Below are 15,987 nucleotides of genomic sequence, written 5' to 3'. Positions count from 1 at the left end.
ACTTCATTGTAGCCATATTTTGCCATCAGCTGTAATTTTATACCGGGGCCAGACAGAAAGAACTTTAACACAACCACCATAATGATGCAGGCGAAATAAAAAGGAACCAATAAACATGACCCTATAGAGGAGCCGAAAGCCGGCTTGCTTGCAATACTCAGTTCATTTTTTTAGTCCTTTTAGCAGTGACAGCGGAAAAGGAAGAGTAAAAAACGAAAGAAATCGCTGTCTTTTTCCCAGCCAGCCAAGCAACCAGCCAGCTAAACAGACATGTTTTGACAATCTCAATTAACTTTGGGTAATGACAATTTTTTACGCCATGCTTTGCAATTACACATTTTCATATACATACATGTTTGTATACATATCCAGGATATGTCTTTGTTGTTATATGAGTGTAAATGTTAAAATATTTCAAATATGTGTTGCAAGGAATCAGTGTTCGTTTACAACATTTTTTCTTAGTAATTGGCTCGTTTTACTAATTCCGCTTTCTGGTTATTCCCATTGTGTTTGGGAGTTTCCATTGCTTTTGTTAGCCATTAACGATGACCATGTGATTCCATATTAGAATTGGGTATCTATGACTTTGTCGCCTGATTCCAAATTCTAGGAAAACATTGAATGCATATAAGTTACAGCAAGCGTCATATGGATGTATGACAGTAGTTATATAAACACATGGAATTGATGGTATGTTGACATAGGCTAATAAAAATAATGCAGGCAATTAACTATTACGCATACGCCTCAACGTGTAGTCTCAAATATTCACCTGGCAATCCATCGGCTCCTGCTATCTTGTTGTCCTTCAGCCGGGTTACTGCTGTGTAGATGAGTTATGTAGGATCCTCGCCGCCGCTACTATTGAATAGCAGTATGCAGCATGTAAAAATGTTCTTTCCATATCCCAAGCTCGCTATCTGAATCTTTTACCAGATTTCCTTTTTTTCTCCGCAGGAGAATGCTATTTTCTGACTCCTGAAAATTTCCACTCGCTGATACATACGTGTTTCCATTTGTCTCTTTTTCTTTGAAATAGACGTTTTCCCCCATGCCTATCCTTGTCTTGGGGCACTACTACCGACTGCAGAGTTGCTTTATATACCACATTCTTGTCTTCAGTAGCATTTCGACACTTGTGATCGTGCCTTGTATTTCTTGGGAAAGTTTTTTTGGTTTCAAAGTATGGGAAATTTACCTTCTCAGCTACGAGGGTGATCCCAAAGGTAGACGACCTGACATATACATAGATGGCGGTTAGGTTAGGTTTAAGTGGCAGTCTGCCATCAGACTCACTAAGACGTTTTCGTCTATTGTGATACCACAGAAACAGAAAAAGCAATATGCCTACTAGATCCAGATCGGTTTTAAAAAGCCCAACAAATTGCGAATGTTCACATCCGCTAAATCACACGGGTTCTGAAAGAAACGAGAGTCTGAAGTGGAACTCCTTCCGACTGCTAGTGCCTGACACACACACACAGAAGGTGTTATACAGTCTCTTCTTCCTTGATGTCCTTAGCAGCTTCGGCAAAAGTCGTTGCTGGCATCCTTTAGTCTGTCAGCATGTTTTCTGATTAGACAGTGACCTGTCATGACGGATACAATAACTGAGACGTCTGTTCTGGCCAATGACTGCAAAGCGGTAGACCTCATCAAGTCTAGATTAGGCCACATAGTTTTGGAATGCTCAGAGCCCTCTCTTTGTGGCCATCTATCATTTGTTGTACTTCGGGCCTGGTCCTGAAAACTTAGTGTGCGTGTCGCTTGAATCATACCCATAGATTCCAGTTTCCCTGGAATGTATGACGTAGTTTCTCGTCTCGCAAGCTCGTCCACTTTACAATTCCATGGGATATCTCTGTGTTATATGTCTCACAACTGCAGCATATACCTTGTGCATGACACGCGGTTTAAATCCCCAACTTTTGCACGTAGAGCTTCCTGAAGTATATCTCTAAGAGTGCTGGGAAACTTTTCCCTAACAGTAATAACCAAGCGAACATCATATGCGACCCCTTTTACATCTTTTTCGTCCAGAGTCTAAAATATGTTATTAATGACCAAAATAGAGGAGACAGTACACCACCCAACATCTTAGAAGGCTCACAGATGTTTGGCATTATGTAGACAGGATGTAGACTCGAAATGTGGACTGAATCCGAGGATAGTCGACTGGCTCTACAGGAGCGTGATAAGAACAATACTTACTAACGCTTCAGTAGTTTGGTGGACTGCTATGGAGAAAAAGTCCAACATAAGAACCATACAACTGGTTCAGAGAACATGTTGTCTTGGCATAGGCGGAGCGATGAGGACGACGCCCACTAGGGTACTGGAGACTATTCTAGATGTCCGACCCATTGACATACAGATTAAGTGTAAGGCAGCCTCTGCGGCTATGAGACTTAAGGCGATGGGAGAATGGATTGAGGATGGAAGCAGCTCATACCATTGCGGTATAATCGAGGCGACTATAGGAAACCTAGAAGGAAGGGAAGAGGTTTCCGATCGGATACCTGAGATGAACCTCGAAGTCGAGTGCGAGGCACTGCTGCCATCGGCACAGTCTTGGATTGACGGAACCCTTGTATTGCCATCTGGAAGATCATGTTACACGGATGGATCAAAGCTAGACGACAGAGTGGGCCTGGGGGTTTACATTGAGAACCCAGGGTCTGAGATCTGTTTTAGACTGCCTAACCATAGTACGGTCCTGCAGGCGGAGATCTGGGCGATCACGGAATGCGTGAAGTGGTGTGGTGGTAACGCGAGGACTTCGAGTGTAAACATCTTTACCAACAGTAAAATTGCTATAAGGGCAATAACAACCACGACGGTAAGGTCACGAAGAGTTTTGCAGTGTAAGAAGGAGATTAACGGCTTCTCTGAGGATGGCAAAATCCGCATCGTTTGGGAGCCGGGCCATTACAGAGTAAGGGGAAATGAAAGGACAGACGATTTGGCGGTGAAGGTCAGAGGACTGGCGTCAATAAACTTGGTTAACCCGAAGCCTTTCGGGACGACGCAGTCTGAATCAAGGGAGTGGGCGACGAATGTGGAGCAGCGAAACGGTCGGTAGGACGGCGAAAATCCTATGGCGAGATCCAGATCGTGAGAAGACGAGGCTATTACTGTAAGGAAGCAAGAAGGAGGTCAGTATAGCTATTCGTATCATGATGGGACACTTAGGACTACGAGCTCACTTATGTAAAATCGGTGCGGCAAGTGATAGCATGTGTAGGGGAAGATGATGAGGCTTTGGAACATTTCCTTTGTCATTGCCCGGCTTTCGCGTCCAACAGATACCGGCGCTTAGGTGGAGACACAATACCAGACATGAACTAACTTAGGGGAGTGGTATTGAAAACAATTAAGGATTTTGTAAGTAGCACGGAATTCCTTACTTAAAATTTTCTTTTCAGAGGTTACTTTATAAGTTTTAGAGCGCACAACAGGCCGATTACTGGCTTAGGTGTATGTCCAAAGTGACATGGGGCGGATTAAAATCTGCACCCTCTTTACAACCTAATCTAACACCTCCTTGAAGAGTTTCTTGCCGACCTATCTTTTTTAGATTTACAGATTCCAAGCCTAACATACTACACATTTTAGTCAGGAAGTTATTAATAAAATTTCTTACGGCAGTGTCGGTGCCTAGAAACTACAGCTTCTTCATGATTGACGTGGGTTTTACATTATTGAAAGTACCCTCAATACCAAGAAATGTTGCCATTGTATATTCCTTGTCTGCAAGAGAACACTCTATGTAGCCGACTAGGTCGTGAAGTGCTGTTTCAGTGATCTTGCCCTTACTAGTCATGCTGTTACCGAAATAGGCGAGCTCCAGGGATCTTTGCCCTAGGATATGATTCTATCAACCTCTTCTTCTTCTTGTGGCAAGGTTTCCCCTTTTTTTTGGAATAAAATTATGGTTGTGTCCCTGCAGCGCATATGTACATATGACATGAGGATACAAGCAATGTACATCTCCCTAAGCCGTGGCTTCTGGTTCGAATGCTCCTGGTTTCAGAAGGACCATTAGTGCCGCCGAAACGGCGTTACAGGGCTGGAGATTTATTTACTTTTGAGTTCAATACGGCCCAGGTCGGTCCAGGTATGGATATAGCTGTCATATATACCGATCTCTCGATTTAAGGTTTTAGACCCACAAAAGGTATGCGTATCGAGTTTGGTCAAGATCTATATTGAATATAGCTGCCATATGTACCGATCTACCGATTTATGTACCACATCCTTTAGTTGCGAGCATAAAACTTAAATTTGTTATAAAACAACACTTTAATCAGCGAGTTTTTCCTTTAGGGGAATTTCTTAGAGGAAAAATATGTTGGTATCTTTGGCTTTCCTTTTCCATTTTGCAATCTTCGATCATTGAGCTCGTCTCGAAAGAGAAACAAACAAAAAATATTTTAAATGGGGATTTTTTGTGGATTTTTTTTTGGAATTTCGGGGATCTCTCTCAAAAAAATTTGGCACCCGTGGTTCGATCTCCCGATACAGGTTATTGAGGCACTTCATTCTTAAAAGACTTTATTTGAGTTGGATATTTCCATGGGGATTTTGGAAGTGGGAAGGCCCCCAGGGTGGTGGTTAGAGGGTTTAGGGGGAGATGGGGGTGTTTTGGGGAAGGGGTATACCACAGAAAATTTTTGTTGCGAAAGTGGGTATCAATTTTGGTGCTCTACTTCCCAATACCTTTCATTTTAGTCCCACATTGAAATGGTCGGCAAATATGTTTGATTTAGGGGTGTTTTGGGAATTGAGGTGGTCCCCCAAGCACTTAGCCCTGAAAATATATCAGCATTGTGCTCCACACTCAGATATCATTTATATGGGGGTTGTTATGGGGGTGGGACGTCCCCTAGGCAGTTGGTCCCGAATGTTAATATCAGATTTGTGTTTTACTTCCAAATACCTTTCTTTTGAGCCCCATATTGCCATAGTTGGCAAACATGTTCGGTTTGGTGGTGTTTTGGGGAATGGGGCGGCCACTCTGTGGCTTGGTCCTGAAAATATATATCAGATTCGAATTGTACCCTAAAATACCTCTTATTTGAGCCCCATATTGCAATGGTTGCTGACCATATGTCCTATTTGGGTAGTGTTATGCGTTTGGGGTGGCCCCATAGACATTTTTCCCTAATTTTGATACCAGATAAGTGCTTTAGTACCAAATACCTTTCATTTGAGACCCATATTGCTGTGGTCATAAATTTGTCCTCTTTGGAGGTTGTTTTTGGTGAGGGGCGACCCTCCAAACTATTGATCACACATTTGGATATCAGATTCGTATTCTAAACACAAATACCTTTTATTTGAGGCCCATATTGCCATTGGTCAGTAAATAAGCTCTGTTTGGGGGGAAGGGATGGAGCCCCAGAAACGTGTTCCCACATTTGGATATCAGATTCGTATTCTAAACACAAATACCTTTCATTTGAATCTCATATTGCCATTATCGGTAAATATTTCCGATTTGGTGGTGTTTTGGGTGTTGGGATGATCCCCAACTCTCTTGAACCCACAATAGGATATCATATACGTTTTCTACTCTTAACTACCTTCCATTTAAGTCCCATATTGTCGTCATTGATCAATATAAACATTTGGTAGGTTTTTGGGGTGGGGCGTTCCCCTCCCCCCTTGGTACCCCATCCGAAATTTGGATACCAAGTGTTTGTTTTTAAGTTACTATAAGAGAGCACACAAAATTTCGCTAAAATCGCAGAACCCATCTCCGAGATCTGACATTTCTGAGAAGTAGGGTAGAGGGGAGGGTCCGTTCCCGTTCAGATATCAAAAAATTAAGTACCCTATTTTCACCACGCGTCGGTCCATAAAGCACCATCTGTGAAAATTCCAGAAAATCGGTTCAGCCGTTTTTGAGTCTATACCGAACATACATACAAAAAAAATTTTGATTTATATAAGATTAAGCCTATAACAGGAGCATTTTACATCCGATTTCGATGAAATTTGTCACAGTGAGCTTTGGTAGACATCTACACGTTTTTGTTGAACTTTGTCCAGATCGGACCATTTTTGCATATAGCTGCCATAAAGGCAGCCCGCCCGATCTCCCGATGTAGAGTATTAAGGTCATAAAAGATCTATTGAATACACGATTTCGGTGAAACTTGGCACAATTAGTTCCGGAATGTGGTCAGAGCTCACTGTGGGACGAAAAATTATCCTTTTATGGCTCAACACGTTATATCAAGAGATCAGTGAATATGGCAGCTGTATGGTAATTTGGTCCGATCTAAACAACATAAAACAAGTAAAAGCGTGCTAAGTTCGGCCGGGCCGAATCTTATATACCCTCCACCATGGATCGCATTTGTCAAGTTCTTTTCCCGGCATCTCTTCTTAGGCAAAAAAGTATATAAGAAAAGAGTTACTCTGCTATTAAAACGATATCAAAATATGGTCCGGTTCGGACCACAATTAAATTATTATTGGAGGCCTGTGTAAAATTTCAGCCAATTCGTTTAAGAATTGCGCCCATTGGGGCTCACGAAGTAAAATAGAGAGAACGATTTATATGGGATCTGTATCGGGCTATAGACCGATTCAGACCATAATAAACACGTTTGTTGATGGTCATGAGAGGATCCATCGTACAAAATTTCAGGCATATCGGATAATAATTGCGACCTCTAGGGGTCAAGAAGTCAAGATCCCAGATCGGTTTATATGGCAGCTATATCAGGTTATGAACCGATATGAACCTTATTTGACCCAGTTGTTGAAAGTAAAAATAAAATACGTCATGCAAAATTTCAGCCAAATCGGATAGGAATTGCGCCCTCTAGAAGCTCAAGAAATCAAATCCCCAGATCTGTTTACATGACAGCTATATCAGTTTATGAACCGATTTGAACCATACTTGGCACAGTTGTTGGATATCATAACGAAATACTTCGTGCAAAAATTCATTCAAATCGGATAAGAATTGTGCCCTCTAGAGGGTCAAGAAGTCAAGACCCAAGATCGGTTTATATGGCAGCTATATCAGGTTATGGACCGATTTGAATCATACTTGGCACAGTTGTTGGGTATCATAACAAAACACGTCGTGCGAAATTCCATTCCAATCGGATAAGAATTGCGCACTCTAGAGGCTCAAGAAATAAAGACCCAAGATCGGTTTATATGGTAGCTATATCAGGTTATGGACCGATTTGAACCATACTTGGCACTGTTGTTGGATATAATAAGAAAACACGTGGTGCAAAATTTCATTCCAATCGGATAAGAATTGCGCACTTTAGAGGCTCAAGAAGTCAAGACCCAAGATCGGTTTATATGGCAGCTATATCAGGTTATGAACCGATTTCAACCATACTTGGCACAGTTGTTGGATATCATAACAAAACACGTTGTGCAAAATTTCATTCTGATCGGATAAGAATTGCGCACGCTAGAGGCTCAAGAAGTCAAGACCCAAGATCGGTTTATATGGCAGCTATATCAGGTTATGGTCCGATTTGAACCATACTTGGCACAGTTTTTGGATATCATAGCAAAACACGTCATGCAAAATTTCGTTCCAATCGGATAAGAATTGCGCACTCTACAGGCTCAAGAAGTCAAGACCCAAGATCGGTTTATATGGCAGCTATATCAAAACATGGACCGATATGGCCCATTTACAATACCAACCGACCTACACTAATAAGAAGTATTTGTGCAAAATTTCAAGCGGCTAGCTTTACTCCTTCGGAAGTTAGCGTGCTTTCGACAGACAGACGGACGGACGGACGGACGGACATGGCTAGATCGACATAAAATGTCACGACGATCAAGAATATATATACTTTATGGGGTCTCAGACGAATATTTCGAGTAGTTACAAACAGAATGACGAAATTAGTATACCCCCCATCTTATGGTGGAGGGTATAAAAAAACTCACTGTGCCAAATTTCATCGAAATCGGATGAACAATGCTCCTCTTATGGGCTCAACACTCTATGTCAGGAGATAGGTCCATATGGCTGCTATATTCGAAAATGGCCGGATCTGAACCACATATCACATGAATACTCCTCTTATGGGCTCAACACTCTACATCGGGAGATCGGTCTGTATGACAGCTATATTCAAATATGGTCCGATCTGGACAATATTCAACAAAAAGGTGTAGAGGTCTACCAAAACTCATTGAGCCAAATTTCGGATTAAAAATGACCCTTTTACATGCTCAGTACTCTATATTGGAGATCGGCCTGTAGGGCAGCTATATCCAAATATGGTTCGATCTGGATGGCATTTGATAAGAATGTGTAGGGATTCTCCTTTATAGGCTCAATACTTTATATCGGGAGATCGGCCCATATATGGCAGTTATATTCAAATATTGTACGATCTGGACCACATTTAACAGGAGTGGGTAGGGATCTTCCAGAACTTACTGTACCAAATGTCATCGAAATAGAATTAATAAATTGATATTTTATGACCTTAATACCCTATACCGGAAGATCAGGCGATCAGACTATACGGCAGCTATATCCAAATTTAGTCCGATCTGGACCACATTTCATAAAAATGGGTAGGCGTCTACCAGAACTAACTCATCGTGCCAATTTCATCGAAATAAGATTAAAAAATAAGCAATTTATTGACTCAAGACTTTGAGTCGGAAGATCGGTGTATACAGCGGCTATATATAACTATACTCCGATTTTATGAGTTCAAAAAGTCAGGTTTCTATGCAAAGAATAAGAAATCATAAAAAAAATGTTACAAAATCTTTTCAGTAACCATAATATCTGGAATTTTATAAATATCCAAAAAGGGTATATTTCCTATCAAGAGTTAAGAAAAATCCCACCAAAACCTACCAAATCTTCAAAAGGCAAATTTTGCCCATGTACAATATATTAAGCTCAATGATAAGGGACCTCCTTTTTATAGGCGAGTCCGAACGGCGTGCCTCAGTGCGACACCTCTTGGGAGAGAAGTTTTTAGATGGCATAGTTCCTCACAAATGTTGCCATCTTTAGGAGGGGAAAAACCATCGTTGAAAATTTTTACTGATCGTCTCGCCAGGATTCGAACCCAGGCTTTCAGCGTCATAAGCAGACATGCTAACCTCTGCGCTACGGTGCCCTCACGGTTTTTATAACCATCATGGAACAGTTGTCGAATTTTTCCTTATATTTGCAACACATCAAATTATCCATTTCAGCCCTACAAAATATACATTCTTTTTAGTTGTCAAATTCATGGACGATCTAGCCATGTCCGTCTGTCTGTTAATTAAAATCATTCTACAGCCTATAAAATTTAATATGCACTGTTCAAAGATGACCAAATGCAAATTTTGCCCATGAACATTCCACTAAGGAACAGGGGCAAACTTCTCACATATCAATGAGTACAGTCCGATTTAAGTTTTAAGCTCAATGTCCATAACGTCCTATTTTTGCCCCGCTTTCAATGAACAATCGTATCGAGTTCAGATAAAGCGATCTCTTTATTTAAGGTCTTGAACCCATCCATGAGTTACATGACCCCTCAACATTTCTGAGCATATTTGTATGTAGCTGCCATATAGCACAACTTTCCGATTGAAGGCAATGAACGATTAAAAGCCGTATTGTAGAGACATTTACGATATTTAGAACCGATCCCCTCACACACGTACCAGTTACAGTCAATACCATAATTAACGCACTTTCGGGCCATAGACCGATTCAGACCATAATAAACATGTATGTTGATGGTCATGAAAGAATCCGTTGTACAAAATTTCAGGCAAATCGGATAAGAATTGCGACCTCTAGAGGCTCAAGAAGTCAAAAACCCAGATCGGTTTATATGGCAGCTATATCAGGTTATGAACCGATTTAAACTTTATTTGATACAGTTGTTGAAAGTAAAAATAAAATACGTCATGCAAAATTTCAGCCAAATCGGATAGGAAATGCGCCCTCTAGAAGCTCAAGAAATCAAGTCCCCAGATCTGTTTATATGACAGCTACATCAGGTTATGAACCGATTTGAACCATACTTAGTACAGTGGTTGGGTATCATAACAAAATACTTGTGCAAAAATTCATTCAAATCGGATAAGAATTGTGCCCTCTAGAGGCTCAAGAAGTCAAGACCCAAGATCGGTTTATATGGCAGCTATATCAGGTTATGGACCGATTTAAACCATACTTAGTACCGTTGTTGGGTGTCACAACAAAATACTACGTGCAAAAATTCATTCAAATCGGATAGGAATTGCGTCCTCTAGAGGCTCAAGAAGTCAAGACCCAAGATCGGTTTATATGGCAGCTATATCAGGTTATAGACCGATTTGAACCATACTTGGAAAGTTGTTGGATATCATAACAAAACACGTCGTGCAAAATTTCATTCCAATCGGATAAGAATTGCGCCCTCTAGAGGCTCAAGAAGTTAAGACCCAAGGTCGGTTTATATGGCATCTATATCAGGTTGTGGACCGATTTGAATCATACTTGGCACAATTGTTGGATATCATAACAAAACACGTCGCGCAAAATTTCATTCCAATCGGATAAGAATTGCGCCCTCTAGAGGCTCAAGAAGTCAAGACCCAAGATCGGTTTATATGGCAGCTATATCAGGTTATGAACCGATTTGAACCATACTTGGCACAATTGATGGATATCATAAGAAAACACGTCGCGCAAAATTTCATTCCAATCGGATAAGAATTGCGCCCTCTAGAAGCTCAAGAAATCCAGACCCAAGATCGGTTTATATGGCAGCTATATCAGGTTATGGACCGATTTGAACCATACTTTGCACAATTGTTGGATATCATAACAAAACACGTGGCGCAAAATTTCATTCCAATCGGATATGAATTGCGCACTCTAGAGGCTCAAGAAGTAAAGACCCAAGATCGGTTTATATGGCAGCTATATCAAAACATGGACCGATATGGCCCATTAACAATACCAACCGACCTACACTAGTAAGAAGTATTTGTGCAAAATTTCAAGCGGCTAGCTTTACTCCTTCGGAAGTTAGCGTGCTTTCGACAGACAGACAGACGGACGGACATGGCTACATCGACATAAAATGTCACGACGATCAAGAATATATATACTTTATGGGGTCTCAGACGAATATTTCTAGTAGTTACAAACAGAATGACGAATTTAGTATACCCATCCATCCTATGGTGGAGGGTGTAAAATCTACCAATTTTCGTAGGAACCTACCAAAAATATCAACACTGATTAGCAATAATTAACCTATAGCGTATGATCAATGTTAACATGAATTTTGCATAGCACGTATTCATCACATGGAACAATTTTTGCAAGTCCTGCGCTAATATTTGGGGCATGTTTAGACATGTCACAGCTCGCATACTTAGACCAACCTACTATTGTGACTTCTTCAGCCCCTAGACGTATATGAATCCAAGAATAGCATGGACAAGGTTCTACCTTGCTTCATTTGTTTGAACAAATGTAGTCTGCCATAGACCACTCATTCTTTGACGTCTCTCTCTCTTTTTCTCTCACTCTCTCGCTCTCCCTCTCTTACAGCTGCAATGTATGGTAATTTCATATTGCACTCCTTTATTTTGTTAAACTGCACCTTCTTTACCCTAAACTAGATTCCATTGCTTTTGTATCCTTCATGAAGTGAGCCAGTTTTAATGCATCGGATTGCCTCAAAAAGGGTAAGGAAGGGAAGCCATACGATTTAGTTAATGTTTGTTTAGATAAATGAATACCTTTTGTCACTGATTTAAATATGTTCGTTCACATTATATTCAAATTACATGTGCAGAATTATACCATTTTGGATGTTATTACAACTCAAGTATTTCCAATATTTATGTGAGGAGATTTAAAAATAGAGATGTCGTTTTAGGAAAGACACAAAAAATCTTTTATCAGAGATTATCCATATATTTAAACAAGTAAAAAGGCTTTAAGTTCGGCCGGGCCGAACTTTGGATACCCACCACCTCGGGTATATGTGTAAAACACCTTTCGTCATAATCCGGTGAAAAATGCATAATGTATGCCCCCATAGCAGTTTTATCGAAATACGTTCCGAGAGGTCTAATAAGTACAAGCCATTGTTCGATTTTGTAGAACAAAATATTGGTCTTTTTGGTAGCCATATCCAAATAAAGACCGATCTGAACCATATACGACACGGATGTCGAAAAGCCTAACATAAGTAACTGTGTCAAATTTCGGCGATATCAGACAATAAATGCGCCTTTAATAGGTCCAAAATCTTAAATCGAGAGATCGGTCTATATGGCAGCTATATCCAAATTGGAACCGATCTGGGTCAAATTGCAGAAAGTTGTTGAAGAGCCTTACGCAACTCACTGTCCCAAGTTTCGGCGACATCGGACAATAAATGCGCCTTTTATGGGCCCAAGACATTACATCGAGAGATCGGTCTTTATGACAGCTATATCCAAATCTAGACCGATCTGAGCCAAATTAAAGAAGAATGTTGTAGGACCTTACACAACTCACTGTCCCAAATTTAGGCGACACCGGACAATAAATGCGCCTTTAATAGGCTCAAAACCTTATATCGAGAGATCGGTCTATATGGCAGCTATATCCAAATTTAAACCGATCTGGGTCAAATTGCAGAAAATTGTTGAAGAGCCTTGCGCAACTCACTGTCCCAAATTTCGGCGACATCGGACAATAAATGCGCCTTTTATGGGCCCAAAACATTATATCGAGAGATCGGTCTTTATGGCAGCTATGTCCAAATCTAGACCGATCTGAGCCAAATTAAAGAATAATGTTGTGGGACCTTACACAACTCACTGTCCCAAATTTCGGCGACACCGGAGAATAAATGCGCCTTTAATGGGTCCAGAACCTTAGATCGAGAGATCGGTCTCTATGGCAGCTATATCCAAATTGGAACCGATCTGGGTCAAATTGCAGAAAGTTGTTGAAGAGCCTTGCGCAACTCACTGTCCCAAGTTTCGGCGACATCGGACAATAAATGCGCCTTTTATGGGCCCAAGACATTACATCGAGAGATCGGTCTTTATGGCAGCTATATCCAAATCTGGACCGATCTGAGCCAAATTAAAGAAGAATGTTGTAGGACCTTACACAACTCACTGTCCCAAATTTAGGCGACACCGGACAATAAATGCGTCTTTAATGGGCTCAAAACCTTAAATCGAGAGATCGGTCTATATGGCAAGCTATATCCAAATTTAAACCGATCTGGGTCAAATTGCAGAAAGTTGTTGAAGAGCCTTGCGCAACTCACTGTCCCAAATTTCGGCGACATCAGACAATAAATGCGCCTTTTATGGGCCCAAAACATTATATCGAGAGATCGGTCTTTATGGCAGCTATGTCCAAATCTGGACCGATCTGAGCCAAATTAAAGAAGAATGTTGTAGGACCTTACACAACTCACTGTCCCAAATTTAGGCGACACCGGACAATAAATGCGCCTTTTATGGGTCCAAAACCTTAATTCGAGAGATCGGTCTATATGGCAGCTATATCCAGCTATTTGTTTTATACCCTCCACCATAGGATGGGGGTATAGTAATTTCCTCATTTCGTTTGTAAGACCTCGAAATATGCTCCTAATACCCCATAAAGTATATATATTCTTGAACCTCATTTTAAGTCGATCTAGCCGTGTCCGTCCGTCCGTCGAAAGCACGCTAACTTTTGACTTCCAACAACTGTGTCAAGTACGGTTTAAATCTGTGTATTACCTGATATAGATCCCATATAAACCGATCTCACGATTTAATTTCTTGAGCCCCTGGAAGCCGCAATTTTCATCCGATTGGCTGAAATTTTGTACATGGTGTTCTGTTATGACTCCCAACAACTGTGCTAAGTACGGTTCAAATCGGTCATGAACATGATATAGCGATATAGCTCCCATATAAACCGACCTCCAGATTTGTCTTCTTGAACCCTTACAAGCCGCATTTTTTTTCAGATTTGGCTGAAATTTTGCACATAATTTTCTGTTATGACTTCAATTTCAATTTTCTCCCATCTGGCTGAAATTTTGCATGTAGCTTTCTGTTATGACTTTCAACAACTGTGTCAAGTACGGTCCAAATCGGCCAAGAACATGATATAGCTCCCATATAAACCGATCTCCCGATTTGACTTCATAACCCCTGGAAGCCGCAATTTTTTTTTCCGATTTGGCTGAAATTTTGTACATGGTGTTCTGTTGTGTCTCTCATCAACTGCGCTAAGTGCGGTCCAATTCGGTCTATAATTAGATATAGCTCCCATATTTTAGAAGAATCCATGGTGGTGGGTTCTCAAGATTCGCCCCGGCCGAACTTAGCACGCTTTTACTTGTTATATATGTAGATGGATAGATAGAGTCTTTGACCATCCTATGGTGGGGAGTACACAAATTTTTCCATTTGTCTTCCCTACATTGACAAGTACACACATTTTTATCACTTAACTAATTTTCACCTTAAGCTCTTTTTGGCTTATTTCCTTTAAGGCCTATACATTACGTAATTAGTCCTTTTGTAACTCCCTATGTGTACGACTATAAGGATTTTGAAGCCATATGTAAGATTTAGCATTGGATCGCTATGTATGCGTGTTCACACCGACATACATATAAAATAGCTACTAAACTAAATATGCTCAAATATTGCATTGCAATAACATAAAGGGGAATTGTGGGACTATCGTAAAGTATTTGAGAAATGTGAAGTGGGGAGTGGGCCCCTTACTTATATGTACTTCATCGTCGTCATTCACATGAGAATGATCAAAAGCGATTCTTTTATGGAATTTCACAATCATCAAAAGGTTTTTTACAGAACTAAAAACCAAAACTAAGAACCATTGAGCAGCAGGTTTATAAACCCAAAAAAATTAGTCTGCTGATATCAGCACACATTGAGATGGCAAATTTATTGAGCTCGAAAGGGAAACAACCAAAAATTGTAAAATTTAATGATCTTCGCCCTAACAGGCAAAAAAACTTGAAAAATTAAAAAAATTCGGCAGAGCCCGGCCGGGATTCGAACCTGGGCACACGGAGCAACAGCGAGAGCTGTTGCCATTGTCTAGCGTTCGAAGCCATCAATACAACTTCCAACAGATGCCCCTAATCATGTGTTCTACGGAAGAAGAGTAATTGCCGCAGAAAAAAGTCTGTCATTATACAAAAATACATGCATTGGGAAAAGTACAGCTAATAGACAGGATTGTCGAGCGTGGTTAATGTCGATATTGTATACCTCAGGCGGACTTTTTGGTAGGGATTTTCGAGTCTATCCTGCAAAAAAAGAATTCTAAAAATCGGACTACAAATAACAAGTAAAAGCGTGCCAAGTTCGGCCGGGCCGAATCTTATATAGCCTCCATCATGGATCGCATTTGTCGAGTTCTTTTCCCGGTATCTCCTTTTAGGCAAACAAAGGAAAGGATAAAAGAAATAATTACTATGCTATTGGAGCTATACCAAGTTATGGTCCGATTCAGAGCCTAATGGAATGAATATTGGAGACCATAGTAGAAGTCATTGTGTAAAATTTAAGCCAAATCGAAATAAGAGTTGCGCCCTTTAGGGGCTCAAAAAGTAAATTAGGGTGATCGTTTTATAGGGGAGCTGTATTAGGCTATAGACCGATTCAGACCATATATGACACGTATGTTGAATGTCATGGTAGAAGCCGTTGTACAAAATTTCACTCAAATCAGATAATAATTGCTCCCTATAGAGGCTCAAGAAGTCAAGATCCCAGATCAGTTTATATGGCAGCTATATCACGTTATGGACCGATTTGAACCATACTATACACAGTTGTTGAAACTCATAACGAAATACGTTATGGAAAATTTCAGCGAAATCGGATAGGATTTGCGCCCTCTAAGGGCTCAAGAAGTCAAGATCCCAGATCGGTTTATATGGCAGCTATATCAGGTTATGGACCGATTGCACAGTTGTTGGAAAT

At 40.6% G+C, this 15,987-nt stretch overlaps 1 protein-coding gene across 2 annotated transcripts in view; it reads left to right on the top strand.

The window, feature by feature from the left end:
* Nucleotides 1-15,987, top strand: part of LOC106093191 (uncharacterized) — a 108,434-nt gene that overhangs the window by 76,915 nt on the left and 15,532 nt on the right. The window contains exon 1 of one of the 2 annotated variants that reach the window (XR_009397189.1): nucleotides 11,576-11,706. The exons of the other annotated variant lie outside the window; for it this stretch is intronic. The gene's annotated coding sequence lies outside the window, so the exon portion shown is untranslated. Of the gene's footprint in view, nucleotides 1-11,575; nucleotides 11,707-15,987 lie in introns of those variants that run through there. 2 annotated transcript variants of the gene reach the window in all.

The sequence above is a fragment of the Stomoxys calcitrans genome, chromosome 2 (assembly GCF_963082655.1).
Source record: "Stomoxys calcitrans chromosome 2, idStoCalc2.1, whole genome shotgun sequence".
Classification (NCBI taxonomy): Eukaryota; Metazoa; Arthropoda; class Insecta; order Diptera; family Muscidae; genus Stomoxys; species Stomoxys calcitrans.
The sequence above is the reverse complement of the archived record's forward strand: the minus strand, read 5'-3'. Positions and strand labels throughout refer to the sequence as shown.